Source organism: Pogoniulus pusillus, chromosome 37 (genome assembly GCF_015220805.1).
Source record: "Pogoniulus pusillus isolate bPogPus1 chromosome 37, bPogPus1.pri, whole genome shotgun sequence".
Lineage (NCBI taxonomy): Eukaryota > Metazoa > Chordata > Aves > Piciformes > Lybiidae > Pogoniulus > Pogoniulus pusillus.
Genome location: NC_087300.1, coordinates 7,080,818 through 7,096,801, shown reverse-complemented (window position 1 = coordinate 7,096,801; position 15,984 = coordinate 7,080,818). Strand labels below are relative to the sequence as shown.

General features: G+C 55.3%; 1 long non-coding RNA gene across 1 annotated transcript in view; it reads right to left on the bottom strand.

Annotated features, from left to right (window-relative positions):
• The window catches only part of LOC135190905 (uncharacterized), a 614,761-nt gene extending 608,206 nt beyond the window's left edge, over positions 1-6,555 (bottom strand). The window contains exon 1 of the long non-coding RNA XR_010308668.1: positions 6,498-6,555. This is a non-coding gene — a long non-coding RNA (uncharacterized LOC135190905). The remainder of the gene's footprint in view (positions 1-6,497) is intronic.
• Between the last annotated feature and the right edge of the window lie 9,429 nt (positions 6,556-15,984).

Sequence of the window (15,984 nt, the reverse complement as noted above, 5' to 3'; positions counted from 1 at the left end):
GTTAGATAGCATTGTCCTGCTCTGGCAGGGGAGTTGGACTGGATGATGCCCTTGGGTCTCTCCCAACCCCTAGCATCCTGTGAGCATAACCATACAGAAGAGTCTCTCTCTGTCTCTGGGGCTGCATGAACTTCTCTCTAACCTAACCTGCTGTCTATGTTACTAATCCTTCTGCTCCCTAACCCCCCTGGCTGACTTTCCAAACTCACCTTGAGCATAAGGCAAAGTCTGGGGTAAGGTAGAGAGGTGGGAGAAGGTGGAAGGGTGGTTGGGAGCCCCTCCTGGGCACTCAGGTTTCTGGGAGGGCTGCTGTGTTTCTGTATTGCTTTTAACTTGTCTGTATCTGTCTAGAGCTGTAGGTACTGTAAATGCCTGCTTGTATCATGGGCTGAGCTGTAAATAGAAACCTTCATTCCTCAATTTCCAGCTCACCTGAGTCTAGTCTGGGTGATTCCCTTAAGTGTGGGGAGGCAGGGAACACCCAGTGGCCTAGTGATGAAGGATGCTGGGATGAAGGTTGGATTGAATGATCCTGGTGGTCCTTTCCAACCATATCAATTCACAGTGGTCAGATCTTGTGCTGAGGGATTTGGTTTAGGCAAGGACTTGTCAGTGTGAAACTAATGACTGGATTGGAGGAGGTTGAATCATAGTATCAGTCAGGGTAGAGTAAGATGTTCCCACTACATCAAAGCCAACAGAAACTTCCAACCAGCCAGGACCTCACTGCAGGGAAGCACTCAGCACAGCTACAGCTGTCAAAGCTCTGCCTCAGGCAGCAAGGGAAAGCCTCTGCCAGTCACAGAAACCCAAAGTCCCAGAGTGGTGGGGGTTGGAAGGGACCTCTGGAGATCATAGAAACACAGAATCAGGCAGGGTTGGACATTAGGGAAGAGGTTTCTTTGTGGAGAGAGTGGTCAGAGACTGGAATAAGCTGCCCAAGGAGTCCCCAACCCTGGATATAGAATCACAGAATCAGGCAGGGCTGGAAGGGAGCACAAGGAGCAGGCAGTCCCAACCCCCTGCCATGCCCAGGGACACCCTACCCTAGAGCAGGCTGCACACAGCCTCAGCCAGCCTGGCCTCAAACACCTCCAGCCATGGGGCCTCAACCACCTCCCTGGGCAACCCATTCCAGCCTCTCACCACTCTCCTGCTCAAAAACTTCCTCCTCACCTCCAGCCTCACTGTCCCCACCTCCAGCTTTGCTCCATTCCCCCCACTCCTGCCACTCCCTGGCAGCCTCAAAAGTCCCTCCCCAGCTTTTCTGTAGCCCACTTCAGACCCTGGCAGGCCACAAGAAGGTCCCCTGGGAGCCTCCAAGCTCTTTTCCAATCCAAGAAATCCTGTGACAGTGTGAGGAGAACCAAGGGCTGAGGCTTGCCTGTGACAAAACAGTCACAAAATGACCCTCAATAACCCAAGCCTGGAAATGAGAAGGTCCTGAGGCTTGCAGGAGTGAGGTCCTGGAACAGATTCCAACAGGAGTGGTGGAGTCATGAAGCTCACAGAGTCTCAAATGCAGCTTTATGAATAGGTTTTATTATGTGGCTGCCAGCAACAGCAAGGGCTGGATTGAGGGCCAGGAGAGCTCCATTTAAGGCATTTTGGGCTCTTGCTCCAAGCTTTGCATTCTCCAGGGATTGGTTTTTTTCAATGGTGACCTTCAAAGGTTGTCTTTCAGAGAGCCAATTCTGTCCTGCTGTGATCCCTTCACAACCTGCACAGAAACCTGAAAGGATTTTGAAATATTTGTGGTAGTTTATGCTTGATGCTTGCTCTGGAACCAGCAGGAAAGGTGAGTCTGGTCTTGCTGGAAGCCCTGCTGATCTGCTGGGAAAAAGGCTCCTCCAAGTGAGTTGGTGGATGAGAAGCTCAGCAGGAGCCAGCAGTGTGCACTTACAGCCTAGAAAGCCAAGAAGAGCCTGGGCTGCAGTAGCAGAAGTGTGGCCAGCAGGGCCAGGGAGGGGATTCTCCTCCTCTGCTCTGCTGAGACCCCACCTGGAGTACTGCATCCTGGGGCAAGAGGGCTGTGGAGATGCTGGAGAGTGTCCAGAGCAGGGCCAGGAGGATGCCCAGGGGCTGCAGCAGCTCTGCTGTGAGCACAGACTGAAAGAGTTGGGGCTGTGCAGGCTGGAGCAGAGGAGGCTCCCAGGGGACCTTCTTGTGGCCTGCCAGGATCTGAAGGGGGCTCCAAAAAAGCTGGGGAGGGACTTCTGAGGCTCCTGTGGTGGAATCATAGAATCAAGCAGGTTGGAAGAGAGCTCCAAGCTCAGCCAGCCCAACCTAGCACCCAGCCCTGCCCAACCAACCAGACCATGGCACTAAGTGCCCCAGCCAGGCTTGGCTGCAACACCTCCAGCCACACAGACTCCACCACCTCCCTGGGCAGCCCATTCCAGTGCCAATCACTCTCTCTGACAACAACTTCCTAACAACATCCAGACTCAACCTGCCCTGGCACAGCTTGAGCCTCTGTCCCCTTCTGTTGCTGGCTGCCTGGCAGCAGAGCCCAACCCCACCTGGCTACAGCCTCCCTGCAGGCAGCTGCAGGCAGCAATGAGCTCTGCCCTGAGCCTCCTCTGCTGCAGGCTGCACCCCCCCAGCTCCCTCAGTCTCTCCTCACAGGGCTCTGCTCCAGGCCCCTCCCCAGCCTTGCTGCCCTTCTCCAAACACCTTCCAGCACCTCAGCATCTCTCTGCAATGGAGGAGCCCAGAACTGGACACAGCACTGCAGGGGTGGCCTGAGCAGTGCTGAGCACAGGGGCACAAGAACCTCCCTTGTCCTGCTGCCCACACTGCTCCTGAGCCAGCCCAGGATGCCATTGGCTCTGCTGCCCACCTGGGCACTGCTGCCTCCTCTGCAGCTCCTCTCTCCCAGCACCCCCAGCTCCCTCTCTGCCTGCCTGCTCTCTCTGATATGTCAAAGCTGCAGCTAAACTCTGCATAACCTCAGTGCTGTCAAAGATGCCAAGGGCAGTGAGTTAGGGATCTGGGGAGGTGGATTCCCAGGCACAGGTGATGCAGGTAGTCAGTGCCAGCACTAATTTGGCACCAACCCTGCAGTGCCCTTGCCGAGTCAGTGTAAGAGTATAGTGCAAGGCAGAACAAAATGGATTATGCCATCGATTCCCAGCAAGCTCAGCCCCTGTGGTGAGGCAGGTTAGAGCAAGCTGCCTCTGAGCCCTGCTCAGCTTCTCACTTGCCTGCTGGAAATGAAGAAAGAACCAATTAGAGCTTCGCAGGCATTAGCAAACCCCTGGCACAGCCCTGAAGTGCTTTAGTGGCAGAAGTGGATTTGAATTCAAGGAGTCTGATAGGGGTCAAGAACTGGCTGGAGGGCTGGGCCCAGAGAGTGGTGGTGAATGGTGCCACAGCCAGCTGGCAGCTGGCACCAGTGGTGTGCCCCAGGGATCAGTGATGGGCACAGTCCTGTTCAATATATTTAGTGAAGATCTGGAGCAAGGGATTGAGTCCAGCATCAATAAGTTTGCAGATGACACCAAGCTAGGAGCAGCTGTGGAGCTGTTGGAGGGTAGGAGAGCCCTGCAGAGGGACCTGGCCAGGCTGCATGGGTGGGCAGAGGCCAATGGGATGAGACTGAACAAGGCCAAGGGCAGGGTTCTGCACTTTGGCCACAACAACCCCAAGCAGCACTGCAGGCTGGGGCCAGAGTGGCTGAGAGCAGCCAGGCAGAGAGGGAGCTGGGGGTGCTGGCAGAGAGGAGCTGAAGATGAGGCAGGAGTGTGCCCAGGTGGGCAGCAGAGCCAATGGCATCCTGGGCTGGCTCAGGAGCAGTGTGGGCAGCAGGACAAGGGAGGTTCTTCTGCCCCTGTGCTCAGCACTGCTCAGGCCACCCCTGGAGTGCTGTGTCCAGTTCTGGGCCCCTCAATTCAAGAGAGATGTTGAGGTGCTGGAAGGTGTCCAGAGAAGGACAGCAAGGCTGGGGAGGGGCCTGAAGCACAGCCCTGTGAGGAGAGGCTGAGGGAGCTGGGGGGGTGCAGCCTGCAGCAGAGGAGGCTCAGGGCAGAGCTCATTGCTGCCTGCAGCTGCCTGCAGGGAGGCTGTAGCCAGGTGGGGTTGGGCTCTGCTGCCAGGCAGCCAGGGACAGAAGAAGGGGACAGAGCCTGAAGCTGTGGCAGGGCAGGTTGAGGCTGGATGTTGTTAGGAGGTTGTTGTCAGAGAGAGTGATTGGCACTGGAATGGGCTGCCCTGGGGCTGGTGAGTTTGGAGAAGAGCAGCCTGAGTTTGTGGAGTCTTCCTTTGTGGACAGCTTCCAGTCCCCTCTGGCCACTGTGATCCTGGGCAAGCTGCTGTGGCTGCCCTGCTTTAGCAGTGGGCTTGGACTAGATGAGCTCCTAGGCTGGTTTGAGTCAGAAGAGACCTTAAAGAAGACCTAGTTCCAAACAGACCTTCCATGGGCAGCACTCACCTTCCGCTAGACCTGGCTGCTCAAGGTCTCATTCATCTTGACCTTGAACACCTACTGTGAAGGAGCATCCATAGCCTTCCTGGACAACCTGTTCCAGTGGAGAGAGTGTCTCATATCCAGTCTAAATCTGCCCTCCTCAAGCTTCAATCCATTCCCTTCCATAGGCAAATAAAGAGAATCCCATTCTCACTGGCAGGCTGCCTGGATGTATTCTGTAAAACAGCTCCAGAGGTCCCTTCCAGCCTCCTCCATGCTGAGGTTCTGGAGTCCTGGGCTATGTTTGTGTCTGTATACACAAGACAGCAACATAAAGAGCTTTGTTTCCCCAAATCAATACAGCCTAACTCGGTGGCTTCTATCAGAGCAGATCAGTAGCTAATCCTTTCTCCTTCCCCTCAAGGGCAGCCCAGGCATGTCTATTGCAGAACAGCTTCATTCCTGCACCAGCCTGGGGGTCAATTAAAACAGACTTAAGGACAGGAGACCTCCCCCCTGCAGCCAGCAGTGCCCAGCCAAGGATGTAGCCATGGAATCACAGAATCAGGCAGGGTTGGAAGGGAGCACAAGGAGCAGCCAGTTCCAACCCCCCTGCCATGCCCAGGGACACCCTACCCTAGAGCAGGCTGCACACAGCCTCAGCCAGCCTGGCCTCAAACACCTCCAGCCATGGGGCCTCAACCACCTCCCTGGGCAACCCATTCCAGCCTCTCACCACTCTCCTGCTCAACAACTTCCTCCTCACCTCCAGCCTCACTCTCCCCACCTCCACCTTTGCTCCATTCCCCCCACTCCTGCCACTCCCTCACAGCCTCAAAAGTCCCTCCCCAGATTTTTGGAGGCCAGGAAAGTGATCCTGTTCTTCTGCTGTGCACTGCTGAGATCCCTCCTGGAGTACTGCTTCCAGTTCTCGAGCCACTGCCACAAGAGGTGCTGGAAGGTGCCCAGAGCAGGGCCAGGAGAACGAGCAGAGGGCTACAGCTGCTCTGCTGTGAGGAGAGACTGAAGGAGTTGAGGTTATGCAGGCTGGAGAGAAAGCTCCCAGGTGACCTTCGTGTGACCTTCCAGGATCTGAAGTGGGCTACAAAAAAGCTAGGAAGGGACTTTTAAGGCTGTCAGACAGTGATAGGACTAGGGGGAAGAAGTTCTTCAGCACAGGTTGCCCAGGGAGGTGGTTGAAGCCTGATCCCTGGAGATGTTTAAGGCCAGGCTGGGTATGGCTCTGAGCAGCCTGAACCAGTGTGAGGTGTCCCTGCCCATAGCAGGGGAGTTGGAACTGGATGATGCTTGAGGACCCTTCCAGACCTGAGAACTCTGTTAAGCACTCACATTTGTTCTTGTGGCTGCTCTCACTCCTTTGCAATTCCAAGTCACAAACCTCTGACTCTCGTGGGGAGCAGAAGAGTGCTGAGCAGCATCACAGACTTTGGGGTGCAGCCTGTGCAGGAGCTTTAGACCTTTGCCCACCTGGCAGCAAATCAATCTCATTCCCAAGCAAGCCACAGAGCATCTGAGGAGCTGCAGCTTGCAGCCAGAGTGCTGTGAGAGGAGATTGCTCAGTCCCTGTGCAAAGGAGTGCAGCTGGGAGCAGAAACTGCCCTGCTTTGAGAGAGCAACTTGGAACAGCCCCTGGCTGCCAGGCAGCTTCAGAGAGTGAAAGCCTGAAGCCCACCACAGCCATCCAGTGCCCTGCCCTGGCTTAACACAGGCAGGACCTCACCTTGTGCTGGCTGCAGGGAGCTTGAGCTCAGCCACAGCACAAGGCAGAGCTTTAGCTGCTCTGACACAAGAGTGCCAAGGAGATTGGAGGTTTATTCCCTTGTCCTTGCCAGGGACTCTCAGACATTCCCTCCATGCCCATGCAGTGCTTCCCAACACCTCCACAGCTCCCTCCCTGCCTTTGGCCAGGTGTGCAGTTGAGCAGAAAGGAGCAGCTGAGCAGAGAGGAGCTCAGCCCAAGCAAGGAGAGTGATCATCAAGTCGAGCTCTGCCTAACCAGGGGGCCACCAGGCCCCCCAGCCTTTAGATCCCCTCCACCATTCACCCAGGGTGCACCAGGGGCACTCACCTGTGATGCCAGGAGGAGGATCCCTCTGCCCAGTTGGGCAAGCTTGGGGCTGCTGCCTGAACTGGGGCTGATTATAAAGGGGAGTGGGCAGGGAGGGCAAAGTGGTCCCACCTGGGGTGGGAGGAGGCTCCAACAGCAGCCAGGTGCTCTGGGTTGGGGGAAATGAGGGGTGGGGTGAGAAAGGGGAGGTGGTGCTGAAAGGAGGGAGATGGAGAGGAAAAGGATGAAGATGAGAGGAAAAAGGAATGGTATAGAGGGAAGAAAGGAAGATGGGGGAAAGGAAGGAGGTGGAGGGGAAAGGAAGGAGATGGAGAGGAAAGGAAGGAGATGAATTTACCCATCTCCAGCTTTCCTTCTTTCCTCCAGTGCTGTCACTCCCTGATATCCTGACAAGTCCTTCCCCAGCTTTTTTTGTAGCCCCCCTTCAGATCCAGTAAGGCCACAAGATTCTCTGCTTGGGCTGCAACCATCCAAGAGCAGTGGTGCCCTAAGAGCTGAGAAGCACACAGCTCCCAAGGTCTAGCTGAAGTTGCCTGCAAAGAAAAGAGCTGCTCCTGGACTGTTGTTTTTCCCCCCTTGCTGTCTCCCCATGTGTGAAAGGCACTAGACAATCAGTCTGGATTAGGGAGACATCTGATTAAAATGAGCTCCAAGAACAATGGCTGCTGATGATGAGTGAGATTGGATGTAGGTCACATTAAAAGGCTGTGAATAAATCATCCCAGCAAACACCAATTACCAGCAGGTTCTTTGACTGAGGACCGGAAAGAGGGGGAGGGAAAAAAAAAAGCATCTTCTGATGGGTTTGGGATGATTTCTAAACTGCCTTTTAACCATTCTCTGCCCAGAACTGAGCAAACTCTTCTCCAAGAAAGGGCTGTGAGAGACTTTGTCACTGCCTGAGGCTTTTGCAGCAGTGAGATGGGTCAGAGAGAAGCAAACTTAAGTTGTTCTCTACTCATAGAACCATAGAATCAAGCAGGTTGGAAGAGAGCTCCAAGCTCACCCAGTCCAACCTAGCACCCAGACCTCTCCAAGCTCACCCAGTCCAACCTGTTACCCAGACCTCTCCAAGCTCACCCAGTCCAACCTGTTACCCAGACCTCTCCAAGCTCACCCAGTCCAACCTAGCACCCAGACCTCTCCAAGCAAACCCAGTCCAACCTAGCACCCAGACCTCTCCAAGCTCACCCAGTCCAACCTAGCACCCAGCCCTATGCAGTCAACTAGACCATGGCAGAGGGACTTGGCCAGGCTGGATGGGTGGGCAGAGGCCAATGGGATGAAATTGAACAAGGCCAAGTGCAGGGATCTGCACTTTGGTCACAACAACCCCAGGCAGTGCTACAGGACGGGGCCAGAGTGGCTGAGAGCAGCCAAGCAGAGAGGGAGCTGGGGGTGCTGGCAGAGAGGAGCTGCAGAGGAGGCAGCAGTGTCCAGGTGGGCAGCAGAGCCAATGGCATCCTGGGCTGGCTCAGGAGCAGTGTGGGCAGCAGGACAAGGGAGGTTCTTGTGCCTCTGTGCTCAGCACTGCTCAGGCCACACCTGCAGTGCTGTGTCCAGTTCTGGGCTCCTCCATTGCAGAGAGATGTTGAGGTGCTGGAAGGTGTTTGGAGAAGAGCAGCAGGGGGGAGGGGAGGGTCCTGGAGCAGAGCCCTGTGAGGAGAGGCTGAGGGAGCTGGGGGGGTGCAGCCTGCAGCAGAGGAGGCTCAGGGCAGAGCTCATTGCTGCCTGCAGCTGCCTGCAGGGAGGCTGTAGCCAGGTGGGGTTGGGCTCTGCTGCCAGGCAGCCAGCAACAGAAGAAGGGGACACAGCCTGAAGCTGTGGCAGGGCAGGTCTAGGCTGGATGTTGTTAGGAAGTTGTTGTCAGAGAGAGTGATTGGCACTGGAATGGGCTGCCCAGGGAGGTGGTGGAGTCTGTGTGGCTGGAGGTGTTGCAGGCAAGCCTGGCTGGGGCACTGAGTGCCATGGTCTGGTTGGTTGGGCAGGGCTGGGTGCTAGGTTGGGCTGGCTGAGCTTGGAGCTCTCTTCCAGCCTGCTGGATTCTGTGATTCTAAATGCCCCATCCAGGCTGCACACCCCCAGCTCCCTCAGCCTCTCCTCACAGGGTTTGTGTTCCAAGCCTTTCATCAGCTTTGTTGCCCTTCTCTGGACACGTTCCTAAGCCAGGTGAAACTGTGGCTATGGCTGTCCCTAGTCTGGTGGAATGAGGATCAACTGGTGCTGAGCTGAGCTGTCTCCTGACCCTCCCTAAGCCCAGCTCCCTGTTTGAAAGCTCCATCTTAACACACATGAAAGGGATTTGCCCCCAGCACAAGGGTGCAGAAGCTGCACAAATCCTGGCTGGAGTCTTGTCCTGGCAGCTGCTCTGAGAGCTTTTTGACCTTGTGACTCTCTTTTTCCAGGCTGCTTCTGTTCCTCCCAAGGTAGCTTTGTCTGCTCTGTCACCTCATAGAATCAAAGAGTTGTTTGGGTTGGAAAAGACCTTTCTGATCATTGAGTCCTACCACACCTGGGACAAAACCATGCCCCTCAGCACCACATCTCTGCCTCCTTGAAACACTTCCTGGCACAGGGATACAACTGCCTCTCCTGGGAGCCTGGGGCAGTGTTTGAGATCCCTTGCAGTGAAGAAGATTTTCTCATGTCCAACCTCAATCTCCCCTGGTACAACCTGGGACCATTTCCTCTTCTCCTATCACTTGTTACTAGGGTGAAGAGCCCAACCCCCACCTGGCTGCAGCATCCTCTCAGGGAGCTGTAGAGAGCAATCTGCCCTCAGCCTCCTCTTCTCCAGACCCAACAGGGTGAAGAGCCCAACCCCCACCTGGCTCCAGCATCCTCTCAGGGAGCTGTAGAGAGCAATCTGCCCTCAGCCTCCTCTTCTCCAGGCTCAGCACCCCCAGCTCCCCCAGCTGCTCCTCCCCAGCCCTGTCCTCCAGACCCTTCCCCAGCTTCATTGCCCTTATTTTGACCTGCTCCAGCCCCTCAATGTCCTTCTTGGACTGAGGCTCAAAACTGAACCCAGGCTTTGAGATGTGGTCTCACCAGTGCTGAGCACAGGAGGACAATCCCTGCTCTGTTCCTGCTGGCCACACCATTGCTGATCCAGGCCAGGAGGTTGTTAGCTTTTCTGGCCACCTGGGCAACTTCTCCCTCTTAGTGACTCTCTTCAACCATTTCAACAACTGTCATAACTTCTCCTTAGTTTGCAGGAGGCAGAGAGCAGCCCCACTGAAACCTACAGGCAAAGCAGCAGCTTTGGTTGTTGTTCTTGTAGCCAAGCCAAGGTTTCATCTCAAAACCCCTCCATATAACACAGAATAAGCAGGGGGATCTTGAAGCTGGCCAAGAGATGATCACCCTGGCTGGTTGTGCTGAATGGACAGCTGCTCCTAGCCAACAGCCTTGACCCAGCTTGTACATCAAGAGCCTTTTCTCCCCCCTCCTCCCTCCCAGTTATTCTTCCTCTATCTGTGTTCACTGAGCTCTTAAATTATTATTTTAGAGCATAATCTCCCTATTGTCTCTTCTGAAGATACAAAGACCACTGCAGGGACAAAGGAAACTCCCCCTCTTCAAGCTTGATTGAGCTGGATACAAAAGCTCAGCCTGACAAAGCCTGAGTGGGTTGGAGAGTTCTCTACCTGCTCTAAGCAAATGGCTCATCCCAGGCTTAACCACTTCCCTTCCCTCCCAGCAGCCTCTCACCCACCCCTCCCCAGAGCCCTGGCACTCTTCATCTCCAATAGCTGGTTGAAGATGACCCAGCAGTGTGCCCAGGTGGTCAAAAAGGCCACCAGCATCCTGGCCTGGGGCAGCAGTAGTGTGGGCAGGAAAAAGAGGGCAGGGATTTGGGCCCCTGTACCAGGCACTGGTGGGGCCACACTTCAAATGCTGGGTTGCTCTGCTTCAGCCAGCACAGTCAGCCTGGGAAGATGTCTGCTTACTGCTCCAAGCAGAAATGATAAAGGGTTGGTGATGCAAAAGCTGTTGCAGTGCAAACTGCACTCCAGTTGGCATCACCATTATTACTATAATTATTATCTCCCTTCTCCCTCATCTCCCTCCTTTCCTCTCCATCTCCTATTTCCCCCTCTTCCTCCTGTTCTTTCTGTCTCTCTCCTTTCCTCTCCATCTCCTACTTCCCCCATCTTAATCCTTTTCTTTCTATCTCCTTCCTTTCCTCTTCATCTCCTATTTCCCCCATCTTAATCCTTTTCTTTCTATCTCCTTCCTTTCCTTTCCATCTCCTATTTCCCTCATCTTAATTCTTTTCATTCTATCTCCTTCCTTTCCTTTCTATCTCCCTACTTTCCCCTCCATCTGCTATGTCCCTCATCTCCTTCCTTTCCTCTCCACCTCCTTCCTTTCCCCCATCTTCCTCTTTTCCTCTCCATCTTCATCCTTTTCCTCTCTATCTCCCTCCTTTCAGCACCACCTCCCCTTTACAGTATCTCAGTACCATCAGGGTTGGAAGAGACCTCACAGATCATCAAGTCCAACCCTTTAGCACAGAGCTCAAGGCCAGACCATGGCACCAAGTGCCACGTCCAGTCCTGCCTTGAACAGCTCCAGGGACGGCGACTCCACCACCTCCCCGGGCAGCCCATTCCAGTGTCCAATGACTCTCTCAGGGAAGAACTTTCTCCTCACCTCCAGCCTAAATCTCCCCTGGCACAGCCTGAGGCTGTGTCCTCTCCTTCTGGTGCTGGCCACCTGAGAGAAGAGAGCAACCTCCTCCTGGCCACAACCTCCCCTCAGGTAGTTGCAGACAGCAATAAGGTCTGCCCTGAGCCTCCTCTTCTCCAGGCTAACCAATCCCAGCTCCCTCAGCCTCTCCTCGTAGGGCTGTGCTCAAGGCCTCTCCCCAGCCTCGTTGCCCTTCTCTGGACACGCTCAAGCATCTCAATGTCCCTCCTAAACTGGGGGGCCCAGAACTGAACACAGCACTCAAGGTGTGGTCTGAGCAGTGCAGAGTACAGGGGCAGAATGACCTCCCTGCTCCTGCTGGCCACACCATTGCTGATGCAGGCCAGGATGCCACTGGCTCTCTTGGCCACCTGGGCACACTGCTGGCTCATGTTCAGGCAGGTATCAATCAGCACCCCCAGATCCCTCTCTGTCTGGCTGCTCTCAGCCACTCCCACCCCAGCCTGTATCTCTGCATGGGGTTGCTGTGGCCAAAGTGCAGCACCCTGCACTTGGAGCTATTGAACTCCATCCCCTTGGAATCTGCCCATCTGTGCAGGCAGTCAAGGTCCTGCTGCAGAGCCCTTCTGCCCTCCAACCCAGCCACATCTGCCCCCAGCTTGGTGTCATCTGCAAACTTTCCCACCCCACCCCTCATTTTCCCCCAACCCAGAGCACCTGGCTGCTGTTGGAGCCTCCTCCCACCCCAGGTGGGACCACTTTGCCCTCCCTGCCCACTCCCCTTTATAATCAGCCCCAGTTCAGGCAGCAGCCCTAAGCTTGCCCAACTGGGCAGAGGGATCCTCCTCCTGGCATCCCAGGTGAGTGCCCCTGGTGCACCCTGGGTGAATGGTGGAGGGGATCTAAAGGCTGGGGGGCCTGGTGGCCCCCTGGCTAGGCAGGGCTCGACTTGATGATCACTCTCCTTGCTTGGGCTGAGCTCCTCTCTGCTCAGCTGCTCCTTTCTGCTCCCCTGGCCAAAGGCAGGCAGGGAGGGAGCTGTGGAGGTGTTGGGAAGCACTGCATGGGCATGGAGGGAATGTCTGAGAGTCCCTGACAAGGACAAGGGAATAAACCTCCAATCTCCTTGGCACTCTTGTGTCAGAGCAGCTAAAGCTCTGCCTTGTGCTGTGGCTGAGCTCAAGCTCCCTGCAGCCAGCACAAGGTGAGGTCCTGCCTGTGTTAAGCCAGGGCAGGGCCCTGGATGGCTGTGGTGGGCTTCAGGCTTTCACTCTCTGAAGCTGCCTGGCAGCCAGGGGTGGAGCAGTTCGAGATGCTTTAAATTCCCTCTCCCTCCCCCTCCCCCTTCCCCTGCCTGGCTGCTGGGGTGGCTCGGGGCATGCATTAGCGGCCGCCTGTTAAGGCAGCTCTGCTGAGCACCCCCCGGCGCTTAACGCTGCCATTATTATTCTGCTGGGCACCTCCAGGAGCTCTTCGCAGCTGGACGAGTCTAAGCCTTTTACCTCAGCTCCATTAACAAAAGTCTTCATCAGCCTGGATGCTGGAATGGCCTGCAGGGCACACACCTCCTGGAGATGCTCCCATCCTCCCCTCACCTGCTGGAGAGGACCAAAAGCCTCCTCTGAGCACAGGGCACTCTCCTATCAGTGAAGGGAGGCTGTAGCCAGGTGGGGTTGGGCTCTTCTGCCAGGCAACCAGCAACAGAACAAGGGGACACAGCCTCAAGTTGTGCTGGGAGAGCACCAGCATCTTTTAGGGAGCTTTCAGGGAGCACCAGGATCATCCAGCTTTCAGGGAGCACCAGGATCACCCAGCTTTCAGGGAGCACCAGGATCACCCAGCTTTCAGGGAGCACCAGGATCACCCAGCTTTCAGGGAGCACCAGGATCACCCAGCTTTCAGGGAGCACCAGGATCACCCAGCTTTCAGGGAGCACCAGGATCATCCAGCTTTCAGGGAGCACCAGGATCATCCAGCTTTCAGGGAGCTATAGAGAGCTATGAAGTCTCCTCTCAGCCTCCTCTTCTCCAGGCTGAACACCCCCAGCTCCCCCAGCCTCTCCTCATCAGACCTGCTCTCCAAAGCCTTCACTGCCTTAAGGAGGAGGAGGTGGAAGTGCTGTTGCTTCCCATGGCTTTGGCAAGCTGGTGGGATCCGTGGGCCAGCAGACTTGTGGGGTGATGCTGTGGGACAGACACATGTGCTTGGAGCAGCTCATGATCCAGGTGGTGATGCTGCTGACCCTGGAGGTGTTGAAGCCAAGCCTGGCTGGGGCACTTAGTGCCATGGTGTGGTTGGTTGGGCAGGGCTGGGTGCTAGGTTGGGCTGGTTGAGCTTGGAGCTCTCTTCCAACCTGCTTGGTTCTGTGATCCTCACAGCCAAACCTCTTCCAGGAAGCAACAGTGATCAGGAGTCACTGCTCAGTGTTTCTCCTCTGCTGCAGCAGCCTCTGCCTGGATGAACAGCATGATGGGCTGAATGTTTTCTGTTGGTTTATTCATTCCTGGGCTTGTTTTGTCTATTGAGCAGCTCTTGTTACCCCAGAAGGAGCTTAGGGGGATGATGTATGGCCCTGACAGCAAGATTAAACATCCCATTTACTGCTCCCTGTCTCCAGAATGCAGACAGCAGAGGCACGTGGAGCAGCAGTAACAGCAGACACAGAGCAGAGTTCTCATCTTTAGCTCATTTCTTCAGGGGGAGAAAGGGAAGGAGAAAACAGAGGGAGAAGAAGGAATGGGCTGGGAAGGGGGAAAATGAGATTGGAGGTATTGACATGATCTAAATGAGCTCAGGGGTAGCAGCTTCTGTCTCAAAATCACAGAAGCATTAAGATCATCTCTAAGATGATCAAGTCCAGCCATAAACCCCTAGCAGAGCAGCTGAGGACTGTACCACTGGGAGCCTTTGCTGGTGCATGGCCTCATCACTTGTGTTTAATGCTGCCCTAAGTGGCATCTCCTGACACGTTTTGGGGTTTATTTAGGCACTGCAGCTGCTCTGGGCTGAGTGGGAGCTCAAGATGTGTGGGATGGCTCTGAATGCCAAGTGGGTCTAGGTGGCAGATACCCAAGGCTTTGCTTTGCTGCTGCTCCTGTGCCAGAGAGGAGCAGATGGGAGAAGAGCTGAAAGCAGCTTTGGAAAGGCAGAGCTGGTTTGGTCTAGCTGTGATGAGCTGAGCTCCTCTGGGATGGGCTACAGCTTGTTCTGGGACCCAATCCTTAGTGGGAACACAGGGATTGGGGCTGAGGCAGGGTGAGGTGTCCCTTTGCCCTCCTGCAAGCTGAGGGAGCACAGCACCATCTGCTCTGCTGGCAGGAAGGCTTCTGTTCCTGGCTTCCAAGCCTTTTATGGTGCCAGGAGGAGGTTGTGAACCTCTTTCACATTCAAGCTTGGCTGGCACTGAAGGTTGCTCAGCTGCAAAATACAACATGCAGTGGAAATGCTCCTCAGGTCCTCCCTGGAGCAGACTCTTCCCACAGCCCCTTCTGATGGTAGTTTGCACTAGGACACCTACAAAGAGGGACAGAAGAAGTGGAGATCAGAGTATCACCACTGTCTGGGTACTTGGCAGGTCTCTGACTGCTTGTAGTAGGTCACATCAGGGTTTTTTCTGTGTATGAGGCCATATCATCAGGTGGAGGAGCATCCAAACCCCTTGTCTGCATCCCTCTGTTTTTGGATGAAGGAGACAACTCCTCCTGGTATCCCCTGGGGCTGTGACCCAGCTGATGCACACAGTGTGTGCTTCAAGGTGACAGCTCATTGTTGAGCTGGGACACAGAATAGGCATTGGTCAGGCCAAGAGCTGCTGCTGAGGGTCCTATAAATACAGCAGGTCCTCAGCGTGAGTTCTAGGACATCACTGGCAATGTTTGCATCACTTCTCCTCCTCCCCAGGACTCCTCTCAGCCACTGTTATGGGTGATGTGAGTATCTCATTGCTGCTTTAGACATGACCTGTGCTTGTGCTTCAGATGTCCTCCTTCAGCACCTGTTGGAGACTGGGAACTGCTGAAATGACGCAGCTGTTATGAGGAGTCCCTGGTGGAGCTGGGGCTCTGCAGCTTGGAGAAGAGGAGCCTGAGAGGTGACCTCAGCAATGGTTATCAATATGTGCAGGTGAGTGGCAGGAGGCTGGAACCAGACTCTGCTGGGTGATGCCCAATGACAAGACAAGGGGCAATGGTGGAAGCTGAGGCAGAAGAAGTTGCATGGAAACATAAGGAGGATTTTTTTTCCCTTGGGAGGGTGACAGAGCCTGGCACAGGCTGCCCAGGGGGTCTGTGGAGTCTCCCTCTACAAAGATATTCAAACCCCACCTGGATGTGTTGCTGTGTGATTTGCTCTGGGTGCTCCTGCTCTGGCAGGGGGGTTGGACTGGCTGAGCTTTGGAGGTTCCTTCCAGCCTCTGACATTCTGTGATTGTGTGAAAGCCTTCAAACTTCATGAAAACACACAAGGTCCTGGGCAGAGGGACAGCTCTGAGCACCCAATGGTTGGAGCCACGCAGAGGGACAGCTCTGAACACCCACCCCCCCAGCTCCCTCAGCCTCTCCTCACAGGGCTGTGCTCCAGGCCCCTCCCCAGCCTTGCTGCCCTTCTCCAAACACCTTCCAGCACCTCAACATCTCTCTGCAGTGGAGGAGCCCAGAACTGGACACAGCACTCCAGGGGTGGCCTGAGCAGTGCTGAGCACAGGGGCACAAGAACCTCCCTTGTCCTGCTGCCCACACTGCTCCTGAGCCAGCCCAGGATGCCATTGGCTCTGCTGCCCACCTGGGCACTGCTGCCTCCTCTGCAGCTCCTCTCTCCCAGCTCCCTCTCTGCCTGG